We start from the raw sequence: 13,631 nt of genomic DNA on the forward strand, positions 1-13,631 counted from the left end.
ATGAAGATGAAGATGAAGATGAAGATGAAGATGAAGATGAAGATGAAGATGAAGATGAAGATGAAGATGAAGATGAAGATGAAGATGAAGATGAAGATGAAGATGAAGATGAAGATGAAGATGAAGATGAAGATGAAGATGAAGATGAAGATGAAGATGAAGATGAAGATGAAGATGAAGATGAAGATGAAGATGAAGATGAAGATCAAGATCAAGATCAAGATCAAGATCAAGATCAAGATCAAGATGAAGATGAAGATGAAGATGAAGATAAAAATACAAATAAGTCTCTCAATAAAAATTGCAACTAAATATATATGTAGGTATATATTGCAAACTTCTTAATTTTTGAAATCTCTTCTATGAAGACTCATTTCTTCCGCGCGTAGGTCACTTAGTTTTTTGTTAATACTTTCACAAATGCCACCACGACTTTGACTCTTTAGACCCTTCACTATAGCCGTTCCGTACTTGGATGCCAAAAGCGGAATGAAATATGTTTGTAAGAGACTGCTTTTATGGGAAGTTCTGTCAATAGATATAAAAAAACCTTTGGAATTCTGGCCTTGGTGTTTTTGTAACTGCGGTTTGCCTTAAGCCGGCTTTAATTAAGGGTCAGATAATGATCGCACTAAGGTGATTGTCCTTAGTCGTCCAGTTCGATCTGATAACGTTTAACCAAGCGACTATAATTTGACAAACCACAGCCTAACGGGACTCACATGGCTATAGGGTGCTTTTTGCTTTACGCTTAACCACAACAAGACTAATCTGGTTTATTTTACGCGAAAAAGAAAATGGGAAGGCCTCAACTTTCCGTTAGAGACATGCGTTCTGAGACCGGCTGTGGCACTTTGGTTATGCATAGCTTTCGTCTGACCTATCACCACGTAGTCTACTGTAGTTTGGTGGTATACCCACCCACAATTCTATATTGACTATATGATACAAAATAAACTTCTTAGTAGAACCGATTGAATGAACACTATCAGTATGCCGTGTAAATAAAGTCAGCGAGTTGCTTTTAAATCCATCACTTTTATCAAAAATATTTATTCACTAAGTGTGCGATTAATGTTTTCATGAAATTGCCTATCAACATAATTGTGACAACTCATAATACACAGCACGAATCCACGCGCGCGCATAACAGCCGACAAATGACCTCCCACAAATTTTACCCTGAAACTACACCGTGCGACAGTAAAATGTACATACAAAAAATCAATATATTCGCGAAACTATATTCGTTAAACTGCGTTACGATTTTTTTTTTACGGCAAAGCTATGATTAAATAGTTCAAAAAATTGTTTAAAAAGTAATTTTTAAGCAAAAAAAAAACCACTTCAATTCTCACATAAAAATTTTGGAGTTCCGTTAATTTTTTTATGATCCAATGATCGGATCTAAACCAAATTGTATGTTACCACCTATGAGACACTCTACCTTTCCGACAGAAAAAGAATTATCGAAATCGGTTGCCGTGGTCCAAAGTTATGCGGTAACATACATCAAAAAAAAATATTCCGACGAATTGATAACCTCCTTCTATTTTTTTTAAGTCGGTTTAAAATTTAAATGAAATGTAGAATAAGGAAAATATTCCCTTTTTTGGCGCACAAGGACGAATAGGTATTGAAAATATCCTTTTAATATTTTATTCTTCAATATCCTTGAAAATTTTCAATATTTATTTTTGAAAAAATTAAGCGCTAAAGGACCATTATATACACGTTCATATCCTCGAATTTCGACTTTCCAACTTTATTAGCTTAGAATAAAAACTTATGAAAATGGAATTTTCAATACATGCCAAAAACCAAAATAAAATGTATATATTTTTTTTAGTCTAGAAAATTATCCCCTTTATTTGTCACCAAAATTATTATTGTGTATTGCGCTCGATTAAAAAACAAAAATTTAAATAATCATATCTTTGAAATTTCAAAGTCCTTTAAAAAAAATCAGAGAGCAACTAAAAACGCGCTTTTATAATATTTGACCCCCAGTTTCGTTAGGTATATTGATTGATTCGTGTATTTGGAAATATTTTCGTTTTTGTTGCACAGTATTATCACTGCTGCGTAATAGCGAAAAGCAAAATAACAATAAGGATAATATAAACAACCAAACCAGCGAGCAAGGCCGACAAACGGTAGTGTTTATTTTACCGGCATATGATGTTCAACACAGGTGCTTGCCTGCTCGACTGCCTGATTAGCTGACTTTGCAGATAATTTTCATTACCTGCAAACAAGGCATGAGGCTGTAGTTGAAGGCCGAGCAAAGGATTTAATAATGCAAACAATGATATTAGTGGGGCGGACAATCGGTGGTGGTCGGTGGCTTTGAAATGAAAATCTGTACTTGCTACATATCATTTACCGAGCCTAGGAGACTTTAATCGCTCATGGTAAGTGCGTAGCAAGTTAAATAGTAGCAGCTGTTAATTAATAGAATTAAAGGAGTTCCTTTGTGATTGCGAAATTCGCTGAAATTCGCAGGATATAATGCAATTATTTTTGCTCCCTTATTGTATAGAAATATGTAAATGTCTACTTATACCATCGAAAATTTTTCATGTTCTAAACAACCTGATTAACAAACTAAAACCGCATTACGGCAAGCCCGTTTCACCCACCAATGCTTACTTTCTTATTTTACCTTCTTCCACGCCGCTTTGTCATGACATGAGTAATAGTGCGGCTGCTATTTTTGGTGCTGCTGTCACTGGTTTTATGCACACCAACAAAATTTCTAATACCATTCCACAGTCGTAGCCTGCACACCTACATATGTATAACTAAATACATATCTACATTAATTTGTAAGTAATTAGAAGTGCTCATTTGAATTTTTACTTTCTATAAAGTTTCTCTTACTCAGGATTTGAGAGCTATCTTAACAAATGTGAAAGAGCAATCGAGCATTGTTAGTTAGGTTGGAAAAGTAACTAGTCAGCCACCCTTCAAATCCTGTTCAAGGTTTAATTTTGCGCAGTTAAAAATTGCGACTATTTCAGCCTGAAACGCCCTGGGCCATTTGTCCATGGTAATTGGATGGTTTGGTGCTAGGTCCAAAAAAAATCTGCACCCGCTCAGTCCTCCATCCTTGAACCTACGTATCTGGGATCAAGTGCAGGGATCCCATTTGCCCAATATTCGAGATCGGGGATTATCACTAGATATGCCAATCTTTGCAGTTTATTAAGCCGAAGTATGGCAATTTTTTTGCAGTGTCTTCTACCACCATGCTATGGATGCATGAACAATCATCATCACTTTATTAGCGATGTTATTCGAAGAAGTCTTTTGCAGGCCGACATAGCCCGCGTGGCTTTGGCAACCTTTCTTTCAACATGAGAGTCCCAATTAGGTCTCTTTAGCGCAATTCCCAGATATTTTACCTCGTCCGCGTATTTAAGCACTGTCCCTCCAAGAGTGACCGAACCAAACTTTGGTTTATACCTTATTGTAAACGGTACAAGGACAGCCTTTCGAGGATTTATGCTTAGGCTATAATTGGCACAGCAGTTTGAGGTCACGAGAAGAGCTGCACTTGTAACGGCCGAATTTTTACGCAACTATATTTGCCAGGTCATCTGCATATCCCACAACATGGTAAGCACACTCATGTAGTCTGATTAAGGGGTCGTCCACCACAAGTGACCAAAGCAAGGGAGAAAGGGTCCTTCCCTGCGGACAGCCTCTCATTGCTTTGATCTTCACTTGAGTATTTCCGTTTAACATAAGCAACTCTTCTACGATATAAGTGTTAAGTTCAACCTTAATATGCAGGTCTAACAGTTTCTCCAAAGTTGTGAGAGTGAAGGTAGTTAGGCAAATAGGTCTCTATGATTTAGGATCCTTACGTTTCATAAAGGTGGAACCAGTAATTGTGCTGTCATGAAAGGATTGCAACAGGACCTTGTTAAGCAAATCCGCTGCGACCTCTATTTCGTCGATTATGTCTATGATGGTGAGCAACGAGTCTGCTATAAAATTCAACAAAGCTGTAAAGAAACTCGAAGCCTATGTGCTGATGATCCGAGAGCGATGCTTCTTCCGAGTCCTGCCAATTCCGGCAGTAATAAATCGAACATATCATATGTATAACAATTTCAATAGATTGGTCCACAAATTATTCGCTAAATATTCGTCCGTGTACTATACACGATAAGCATTTCTATCGATAAAGTTTCGATAAAACTATCGATAACTTTCCGATAAAATTATCGAATACAATTCCTATGATTGTCTTGAGCGCATTTCCTATTTATGGTTAAAATTTTTTCTTAAAAGCGGCGACATTGTATACAAAAATATTACGAAAACTTTTTTGTAGTCGAAACATCAAGTGTTTTTAAGTAGCTCGGTTGATGCAAAGGCATAAATTTGCATAAGATTCATTAACCATACGACAATTATTATTAAGAAGAAAATAATTTAAAAACATAATCAATTATTTGCACATGCCTGAATACCTCACATTTCAATGCAGCTGACTGACGCACCTGTGTGCTTAATTTTTATTTGTCTCTCAACACTTGTATCACATATCCTTTAATTGTTCGCCAACCAGTGACAAAATGTATACAATTCAAATATGCGAACGTCCTTTGACGCAAGCACGTGAAAGTAATAAAATTCAGGCATTTGCGTGTGTGCCCATTCATAGCCAAGCGAACTGATGCATGCATGCGCACCTTTAATTCCATTTACATACTCGTACATAGCATAGCGGCTGGCAGGCAATACAGGTGTTGGTTCAGCAGTGCGTATGAGTAATTCCAATTACAATTAAATTTACATGCGAATTTTGTATAACAATGTATATTAACGCACATTTACGAATTCATGCCTAACGGCACATATGTATATGTATGTATGAAAGTGTCACTAAATGCCATCACACACACATGAACGCAGCACAACGGCCGGCAGGCAGACAAATTGGCCTGTTGAAATATGAATTAATGCTGGTTACATTTAGTCAACCGTCTGGTATTCAGGCTCGCAGTTGATTTCTTTCTAAGAATTCATATAATTGCCAGTGTTTGTGGTTTTTGTGGATTTGTTAGAGAGTATTTAGTGTGGTGAATATGAATTAATTTTACTTATGTGTTTCTAGGAATGTTTGCAATATTTACAAGTAGTTATTTGGAAACAAACAAATGGTGTAGCGGTGAGTAATTAAAGTCAATGAGACGAGCTTTGGGAAGCGGACGAAGAAAAAAATTAATTGAACTGGTATTTGAAAAGGCTATTCGAAGCCAACAGAGAATATAATTTGATACGAAATGTAGAGGATTGTAATTTCCGTACAGAGATTTTTTCAAGTTTCAAGTTTTGTCTAAAATTTTGAAAAATTTCCTAAGTTCACAGCAAATATTCACACTTTTTGTGGTAATTTTTGATAATTTTTGATGACGGTGTCACGCATTTTCTTCCATACAAATTACATATGTATGTATGTTCGAAATTTTTTATTTATGCAAGAAAATTAAATTTTAGACAAATTCTGAAATTTATATTTAAATGTTTTATGTTATAAAATGAACAACATTTTATATAAAGAACTAAAAAAATTTTCTTTTATGAAAAATATTATTTATATTGTAAAAAAAAATCTCTGTACGAGAACTTTTTGTAGTGGGAGAAAAATTGCATAAAAATATCGAAACACAAAAATTATTTTAAGATAAGATAGATATGGCAGGGACCAATACTAACCGTTAAATAACAAGATTTTTTATTTTCAAACCATTGCAAAATCATAATTTTATGATTTAAATTTTTTCGATCAAGAATTTGGACATTTATTTTTCGGCCATATTAAATGGCTTTTTTGTGGTTTTTATTTTTTTCGATCGAAAATAATCGTTATTCGGATTTTTTTCATTATTAACCATTTTTGCGACCGCTTTAAATTTTTTATGATCTAAAAAATTAAATCTGAAAATAACGCTTACAATATGGTCGACAAACTTAAATCAAAAATAACGATACAAAATTTATCGAAAAAAATAAAAGTTAAATGTAACAATTATTCTTAATCGAAAAAATAAAATTCATAAAATAACGGTCAAATCTGATCGAAAAAATAAAATCCAATTTTAATGGTTAAACTATGACATTTATTATATAGATCATACCGTTACGGTCTCCGGTATATGGATGACAGTAGTTATTTCGATAACAATATCGATAAAAAACGAAAACTATATCGAATTCTATAAGTATGACAACATTTGGAAAGATAATGACAGCGATTATAATCGATAATAGTCAACTACAAAGAAGTAACAATATTGATATGGATATCGATAACGAAAACGAAACCTAACCAGAGTATTTAATACGATATCGATAAAAATATAAACACTCATAATAAACAATTGAGTTCAAGTAGCGACATAATATTGATAGAGATTTTATGAGAAGGTTTTTTATGGCAAATATACACTAGGGGGTTTGTCATAGCCTTCCAAGGACCAGGAATCGAGCTCAAGTCCTGCGAAGTCATAGAACGCACTACATACTACTCTGGTCACGCAGCCACTATCTATATCTATATCGATATATATTCCATTGTTGATAAATAAAAACTATTCCCATGTCCAAGCATGAAATTATATCGATAACAAAACGGAATAATTACGCTGATAACGATAAGAAATATCGGTTCACAGACACAACAATGCTACCGAAATTTTACCTAAGTAAGCCCGACAAGTTTGTAATTCCTGTAAGGCACTCACTCTGGAAGCGCCACAACTCTCACAGAAAGATCTCAAAATTGGTAGACTAAATGACGTACGCTAAATGATGCCACCGATCAATAGCCACAGCTACAGCGTAATTTGTATTGCAATCATGGTGTCGCGAAATTTCAAAAGAAAATTAAATATGTACTAGTACATACATACATTGATACATATATATCCATTTAATTAGCAGTTGGATTTGACCCATACCCATACTCAAAAGAAAATTGATTGATTTAAATTCTGAGAATTTCATTATTCAATAGGTTTGTATGCACATCTCCAAAAAAAATAAAAATGAAGATGGCATTCAATTCCATGAAAACTCTTTCCAACTATTCAACTATGTACATATTTACATATATGTAGCTATATTGAAAAGCTGAAAGTAGGCCAACAGCATGGTTTGCTACACTTAAAAGCTTGTTTAACGAAGTGTAAAAGATATACATGCATGCTTAGTTAATTGGAAGAAAAAAAAAATTTACTTAACAATATTCTTTCAATCAAATCATTCATCTAATTTTCGTACAAATGAGATAGTTGTAATATGTTTAAAGCTAAATGTTAAAATATCTCTAGATATTTGTGTAACCGCGCAAGTATACCATACATATCATTGTATCATTGAGAAAATAATTAAATAAAGTAAAAGAGTTAAATGTTAAGCCAAGCAAGTTTATAACTTAAAACTCTTCAACTTGTATGGGGCAGTCGTGGCCGAGCGGTTAAGGCGTCTGACTAGAAATCAGATTCCCTCTGGGAGCGTAGGTTCGAATCCTACCGACTGCGAAGCGAATATAATTTTTTTCTCATCGTTTTTTTTCAGACAACATTTGTATGCAGGGAGAAAATTTTACATATGTATATAAATAAAATATTTTCATAATTAGTGTCTTAAAAAATTTAAAATTTAACGCTGGGAAAGGACTTGAAGTACATATTCGGATACAAGATTTTTTGTTTTACACGGATAAAAATAATTCTTAAGAAAATGGTAAAGGAACTCTAAAATTAGTAAATAAATATTTGATTGTTTTCAGAAGTGTTTGTATGAACGGATACAATTTTTGCTATCCGGATAAAATATTTCAATACTGATGGCTTACCAATATCAAAGCGAGTCGCTGCAAGGCACTTTTAAGTACTTGGATACAAAATTTATTACAAATACTTTTAAAGGAACCGCAAAGTGGCTTAAAAGTGGTATTCGGTAATTGTAAGATGAAGATAAATAATTTCTTCAATAAATTGTAAAGAAGTTAAAGAAGGTAAATATTATTACAGTAAAAAATATTTATATGAATGGATAAAAATTTGAAAAACAAAAGGCTTACGATAACTACTATTTCACGATGCATTTAAGCACATAATTCGGTGTTCATAAGACGCGTTTCTATGAATACCCATAATATGTTTTTCATTATTGCAAAACTCTTGGATAAAATTTAAATTTGAAAAATAGTTAAACTAAAGAGTTTGGATAAAAATTTTCGTAGGCGGATAAAATGGTTGTGTTGTAGATATTTTAAAAGTTTTAAATAGTACTATTTCATTTTTTAAGGAAAGATAGATATTTGAGAAGATCAAACAGGTGGAATAGCAGAGATTTTTTAAGAGGAGCTAGTTACGGATAACATGTTTTAGGACTTTTGTATATTTTTTTACGATATGGTTGAAAAATTTTTTTTATATAGAAGTTTAATAGCCGTTCGTATTGAAAGTGCCATAAGTCACCCTTTCAAAAAAATTGAGTCAACGGTAACACCAATTAGAATTTAACGGTATCTGTTAATTGCATTGAAATGTTGAGAACTACTGAGAGAAGTTTAACTAATCAGCGGTATAACGAAAATGTTTACTTTGAAAGTCTACGAATAGGTAATAAAAATGCCTTTTAAAATTTTGTCCTTGATCTTTTTGAATTTTGTCCTTGTAGATCCAAAATGGATCCGAAATTTTAAGTTTTTCAAATCTGATTCCTAATTCGTAATCAGCAACCTTAAGAACCCCCAAATGTAAAGTTTTGAGCAAATCTAAGTGATCCAATTTTTTTTTGGACGCCATATTGGGTCCGCCATTCGGAATTTTGCAAATCAAACTTCAGATTCGCTATCAGCGATCCCAAACCCCCCCGAGTAACAAGTTTCAAGCTAATTCAAGGAGGTTTCAAAAATATGTTCGCCATATTGGATTCGCCATTTTGAAATTTGAAAATCGGAAAATCAGATTCGTAATCACCGACCCCAAAAACATCAAAATATGTCATGACCCACCATTTTGATTCATAAATTTTAGTAAATCACTGTCCTTTGAAAACATCACTTCAGTAAAATACATTGGACTAAATTGATATAAGTCAGTAATTTTTCTAAACTGTTTAGTTTGAAAGTGGCATAAGTCGCTTCACCGTAATGAAAGGCAGTGATTTTTCCATGACTATACGAAATAGTTTATACTGCCGAAAATATGGGTATCATAGGATGACAAATACAAGTAAATCTTTCCAAAATCAATATTTTCAAACGTGCTAAAACGCAAACCCTTACATATATCGATTTAAATATAAAGAGACCTATGCCACTTGCAAAATAAATGGCTCAAATGTACATATTTGCGTTGATGACTTATTTGTATTAATTTTATCTGTTATAAATCACGTAAATTTAAAAAGCTTCAGCTGATAAAAATATAAAAACACTAAATTAAATTATGTATTACTTCATGTCTCAATCGATTGTAGAGTAAAATTTTTATTAGCGCAATCATCCTCTCAATCAAACGGCAGTCGTGGCCGAGCGGTTAAGGCGTCTGACTAGAAATCAGATTCCCTCTGGGAGCGTAGGTTCGAATCCTACCGACTGCGAAGGATAATTTTTGTTTTGTTTATAAAATACATAAATTTAATTAAACAAAACATAATAAAATAAAGTAAAATAAAAAGTAATAAAATGTGGATCCAACGCGCGACTGAAGTGAAGACTATTTCTATTACTCGATAGCTCATCATATTTCTATTGTTCTGCATAATAGTAGGGCATAATTATCTTAATTTTAATATCAAGCTCAATTTAAATCTAAATCTCAATCTTAATCTTAATATTAAGCTCAATGTAAATCTCAATCTCAATTTTAATTTTAATCTTAATTTTAATGCCAATCTCAATCTTATTTTAAGCTCAATCTTAACATTAATCTTACTCTTAATCGTAATTTTAATCTTAATATTAAAGTTAATTTTAATCCTACTCTTAATGTTAATCTTAATCGCAACCTTAATCTGTATCTTTTTATATTTTTATTGAGCTTTGTACCACGATTGTTTATTAGGAAAAATTGAAAAAGCAACAAAGTCTAAGCGGTAGAAGTTATAGCAGCTATTTCGGAGATCACCACATCTCTTCATCAGACTTCTTTTTTCTAGACTTCTGTGTCTTAATTTTAATCTTAATCATAATCTTAATCTTAATACTAATCTTAATACTAATCTTAATCTTAACCTCAATCGTACTCTCACTCTGAATCGTAATCTGAGCTTTAAACTTATTCTAAGTCTTAATTCGATTCTTAATCGTTATCCTAATTTTAATTTTAATCTTAGGCTCAATCTCAATCGTAATCTTAACCTTGATCTTTTATCTCACTTTAATCTTAGTGGTGCCAAGCCAATTTGTTCCACATAGGTAAATACTATCCTACTAATTCATATTTTCTCGACAGGGTGTATTTTTTATTTTGCCTGCTTTCGGTTGCAAAGTTATTATAAACCTACGTGTACCGTCATCAGCCAGTCATTTATTTCACCGGCTGTCGATAGCCGGTTGTCGGCCTCTCTTTGCTTTGATTGTTCTCATATTTGGGGGCTCGTTGTCTGTAGAGTATCTTTGGCTTTGTAGTTCATTTGAGATACATATTTCATTTCTTTTGTTTGGCTACTCGCAGCGTATATTTTTAGCTTATCAAGATATCAGGCAAAAGATGACAAGAAACAAAGACATGTCTAACAAATTATACACAAAGGCAGATACGACTATAAAACACTCTTCAAAAATGTGTGCAAAAATGGTATTTAAATCACAAAGGTTCATGTCTGGAGATTTAGTTTCTTGGCCATACAAATATATGTACATGCATTTGGCTTTATTTTTTATATTTTCTTTTCTTTCTACTTTTTTAAAGGAATGCGATTTTTTCGTTCTTATTCTTTTTTATTACGCTTTCAAGTAGACAGCCTGGCAGACAAATTTCGCGGCAGACTGGCAGACGCTGCTGCTACTTAATGTCGGCGTCCGTGAAACGTTTGGTACACTGACGTTTCACTCACCTTCCGCGTTCTGCAGCAACGTAGAATGACGCGGGATATACCTTCTTCCACAAGCAAAAATTACAATACATACATGTACATTAGGATGGTCACAAATAAGTAAAATCGGAATCTTAATGCTCTCATCCCCTAGGATTGTTCTATACAACAAAATATATTACTAGTTTTTATTTGGAAATCAAAACTTTTCGTTGAAATAGTATAGAACTCTTGAACGTCAATATTTTGCAATTGGAAAACTCTGGTTCTCTTCAGGAGACTTCCAATATCAATACCCAAATGTGTTTTAACCATTTTTTAATACTAAAGATTTTGTATTTATCCCCCAATTGCATTTTCTGGGTGTTTTTGCGGACCTATAAAAGAAAGTTACTATGAAAAAAGGGTTAAATAAATAATGGGGTATTATTATAGGGAATCTCCTGACGTTCAAGAATTCTATACCATTTCTAAGAAGAATAGTTCTTTTCCATATAAAATACATTGAAAACTTTGAGCGCTTTGAGCAACCTCTAAATATTTTTTGATTTCAAAATAAAAAGGGGTATATTTTTTCGGTATAGAACAATGCATAAAAATTCCGATTTTACTTTTTCACATGCATTTTTGGCCAAATCTAATGTACATACATATGTTCATAGGAAGCTATAGAGAAGGAAAGGAAGTTTGTCTCCTCGCTGCTTGCTGTTGTAAAAATGTTGCCTACTGTTACTGCTGCTGACTGTGATGAGCCTGTAACTGATGATTTTATATCCCTCGATGATTTTTTATTTGCAGAGATTGTGACAGCTTTAAATACAATTTATTTATAAGCAACGCACATAAGTAATACAATTTGCAAGCTTTCATTAGTACAATATTTACTTTTCAGGTAAGACTCTGTTTTGGTATAGAAATATAAATTAGGGAAAGGTTTTTATAATCATAAAAACAAGATTTAGTCATCCTCTAATAACAGCATCTTGTTCTTTGCTTGCATCGCCCAAACAAGTTCCCAAACATTTGAAATAAATATTAGCTTCGCACCTTTCTTAACAGCTTCAGATTTTAATTTAGAAAAAACTTATGGCGCTTGTAACCTAATGGACCTTATAAGAGTCCCAGATTTGGGATTCATTCAAGTTGAAAGACATCTCAGTTTGCAATGCACTGGTGTATATCAGGCAATGCAGGAGATTTATTGCTCTCTTTCTCTCGTGTAGCCTTTCAGCGACCGACTAAACTTAGCTAGGAGTATCTTGAGAGTCCTCGCTGGTTATCTGACAACATATTGCAGATTAAGGTATAATTTTCTTGGAAAAATGTATCAAATTCGGATAAATTCCAGATCTTCTGATACAATAAAATTGCGAAAAAGTCCGGTAAATCTTCACTAATTACGAACAAAGAGAAACGCCACTTAACATATAATTTTCATTGAAATATTTTACATTATTTGTCAACATCTCAACGATTTTCTGGTACAGAGAGTCAACGACTTCAATACCTTTCCAGTTTCGCCTGAACCAAGGACAATCTTCACCTTCAGCACACCTTGTACAACATTCGGTTTGATAACGGTGTGGGGCTACAACGACACAAGAATGCTTACAAACTAGGAGAATCTAAAGCCAAGCTTCACTTCCTTCATTTTTGGTGATTTCGTTTCTTCCAAAAAATGTTACTCTTCCCCGGTGAACAATGTGTTTGACCCCTGCAGAAATGGAACTAGTTTGTAGCTTACTATTAACTAACTAGCAGAAAACTAGTGGCGACTATTTATTGACTATTTGCTTGGCCGTAACTAATTACTTTCAAAAGGCTATGGCCGCAAAATAGTGAGGACTGGTTTCTTCTGCATTAAATGTCAACTAACTTTTAGCTAACTACTTTTTGACAAAAACTATCAACAAAAGAAGACTTTTTCAATTTTGTATGTTTTTATTTATTTACTTATTTTATTTAACATTACATATATGTAGCATGCCGAATAAAACACTAGTACTTAGCGGCACAAACGACAGTGTTTATTGGTAAAATATTTAATATTTATAAATTAAAGTACTTAGAGGCACAAAAGTTACTTATTTTAAGAGATATATTTAGCGATATCTTAATTAAGCTGTACATTGGCTTACTTCTCGAAGGTAACTGTAACTCCGTTATTTCAATTTGTAGAGTTGCATTTTTCAGTAGGTTAGCGTCATTTAATTCAGGGTCGCATTGGACCCAGGGTCGTATTCTATCCTAGAGATGCATATTTAAGTAAGTAAATTAAGTCTGTTAGTGAGTATGTTTAAGTAAGTCAAGTCTGTGTTCCCACATATATGTTTATTTGTTTACATGTTCTTTTGTAGGTGTTCTCATATTTGAATTCGATCAGACACAACATCAAAATGATAATATAAAATTTCGACCTTTATTTTATTTGTCATGAATACGAAAAAGAATCTGCGAATTGTATTGAAAGTAATTTTTGCATTAGGATATTTAAATAGAAACTTTTCTTTCCTCTCCTTTCCTTTCCTTTCCTTTCCTTTCCTTTCCTTTCCTTTCCTTTC

General features: G+C 33.1%; 1 protein-coding gene and 2 non-coding genes across 3 annotated transcripts in view; all 3 read left to right on the plus strand.

Annotated features, from left to right (window-relative positions):
• Positions 1 to 13,631, plus strand: part of LOC118739033 (dual specificity protein phosphatase 22-like) — an 89,198-nt gene that overhangs the window by 24,109 nt on the left and 51,458 nt on the right. The window lies entirely within an intron of this gene.
• Positions 7,478 to 7,559, plus strand: Trnas-aga. The gene has a single exon. It is a non-coding gene; the product is annotated as a tRNA-Ser (tRNA).
• On the plus strand, positions 9,552 to 9,633 carry Trnas-aga. The gene has a single exon. It is a non-coding gene; the product is annotated as a tRNA-Ser (tRNA).

The sequence above is a fragment of the Rhagoletis pomonella genome, unplaced genomic scaffold (assembly GCF_013731165.1).
Source record: "Rhagoletis pomonella isolate Grant_MI unplaced genomic scaffold, Rhpom_1.0 Rhpom_scaffold_00005, whole genome shotgun sequence".
NCBI lineage: Eukaryota > Metazoa > Arthropoda > Insecta > Diptera > Tephritidae > Rhagoletis > Rhagoletis pomonella.